Source organism: Marmota flaviventris, chromosome 18 (assembly GCF_047511675.1).
Source record: "Marmota flaviventris isolate mMarFla1 chromosome 18, mMarFla1.hap1, whole genome shotgun sequence".
Taxonomy (NCBI): domain Eukaryota; kingdom Metazoa; phylum Chordata; class Mammalia; order Rodentia; family Sciuridae; genus Marmota; species Marmota flaviventris.
This window is the reverse complement of record NC_092515.1, coordinates 22,286,931-22,289,249: the sequence shown is the minus strand read 5'-3', so window position 1 is coordinate 22,289,249 and position 2,319 is coordinate 22,286,931.

Sequence of the window (2,319 nt, the reverse complement as noted above, 5' to 3'; positions counted from 1 at the left end):
TAAATAAAGATTGGAAACAAGGCCAGACACTTGTTTATAAACTGTATTGTATATTGCTAAATAACAGTTGAATAAAAAACACCTTTGAAATAACCTTTCTACAGCCATGTATGAGTGTTCAGCCTCGGTGCCCACTGCAGCCTGGATGCCAAGGCTCCTGCTCCCTGACACCAGCTGTACACTTGACTGGATGTCTCCCAGCATGGAGGATAGCCCAGGGCACCTGGCTGAGGCCACAGTGAACAGAGAAAACCACTTGCGCAGCCTCCCCTACAGACAAAGGACTTCACAGTGGCAAGAGTAAAAGGAGCCCGATGCCTGGATCCTGATAGAGAGGTGGTCGTTGTATAAACAAGAACTATGCTCTCCCTCTTGCTTTAAATTAATTGCACAATGCATTTGTCTACTTGGAGATTATACATCAAGGTGCACTTACTATTACTGGCTTTGCAGCAGCTAGTTTGAAGAGAGAATTTTGAGAGAAGCTGGGGCCCTCTACCCTCTTTCTTCATGTATCTAGAGATTCCTTAGAGTCTTAGAAATCTATGGGTTTGGGGGCAAATTACACTCCTAAAGAAACTGACATACCCTGGGAGTTTTCTGGGGGTTTTTGTTGTTGTTGTTGTTGTTGTTGTTTTGGGGTTTTTTATGGGGTTTTTGTTTGTTTTTGTTTTTGCATTACTGGAAATTGAACCCAGGGGCACTCTACCACCAAGCTACATCCCCGGACCTTTTTATTTTTTTATTTTTTATTTTGAGACAGGATCTTGCTTAATTGTCAGGGTTCAAACTTGTGCTTCTCCTGCCCCAGCCTCCAGAGTTGGGTTAATGCACACTCAGCTATTATTCTTCATTCTATGACAGGATCCCATTAAATAGCCAGATCCCATGGATTTGTTTAAGATCTAGCCATATTTTTATACCTGAAGTTCAAACAAATGTGGTTGCCAATGATACTGTTCACCAAATACCTCTATTCTCCACTGACCAGGCACATGATAAGACTGTACTTTCTGGCATCCTATGACAGTTGGAGTCATAGCTTTGGCCCATGAGTTGTAAACACAAAGGACATGCACCACTTCTAGTCTGAGATTATCTATCTATCTATCTATCTATCTATCTATTTATTTATTTATTTATTTGGTACTGGGGATCAAACTGCCACTGAACTATACCCCCAGTCCTTTTCATTTTTTATTTTGAGGCAGGGTCTCACTAAATTGCTTAGGTCCTCCCTAAGTTTCTGAGGATAGCGTCAAACTTACAATCCTCCTGCCTCAGTCTACCAAATCACTGGGATTACAGGCATACACTACCATGACCAGCTAGTCCAAGACTTGATCGCCAGCACAAGGCCCTTCAAAGTACTCTTTTCCTCTACTATGAAGACCAGCAACATTCAAAATAGTGAGTGTTCAGCCAGCTCAGTTCCTGAGTGTCTCTGATGGGAGCCTTCCTGTTGGCCAGCACTAAACATGCAGCACAACTTTTGCCAATTCAAGCCACTGAACTTGGGGGTTGCTTGTTATTGCTGCATAACCCAGCTGATCCTGACTCAATATTCAGTTTGAAAGGAAAGAGAAATGGTGCACTTAGATAACCCCACAAGTACAGAGACTCCCTAGTGTGGAGCTGATGTCTTGGGATGCCTGTGTGAAGAAAACCTCAGGACTGATGCTTCTGGAGGAAACATTAAGTTGTTTCACATTTCATTTATATTGATCAGCACCAATTGAGCTATAAATTTAATCATTTTGTCTGGTGGATAGCGATTCTGTCCAGAAAGATCATCTCTTTTTATGGTTAACTCAATACTGCAGCAGGCTAATGTCATGTTAAATACTGGCCCTCTGTGCTTGAAAAGAAAAAGGCACTTCCCAGATGCCAGGTTGAATGGAGGAGATGTGTCAGAGACAGGAGGATGTTGTGCCAGATCACTCCAGGAGCCAAAAGCTGGAGAGTTGCTTCCCATCGCCAAAAGCCATTCCCTCTGCTCAAGTGTAGTCAGTCAGGGTCCTGACCAGAATCTCCTGACCTGGCATGATGGCTTCAGAGAAGGGAGACTCTGGAGAAACTGCTCTCCTGGATCGCCCCTTGTTCCGCTCAAAGTAATGGGACAAACACTAAGGAATGAGTGCTCAAGTTGGCTTCCTGGGGACTGAGCACTTCCAGGAAAGAAGCTGTGGGTGGGGCTGGGCAAGTTCCTGAAAGTGGGAGCTTCATTCCCCACCTGGACCCCAATAATAGAAGCAAATGGAACTCAAATGGAGAGCGAGGCCATGGAGAAAGCCAAAGCAAATCTTCCTGGCCCTGGGC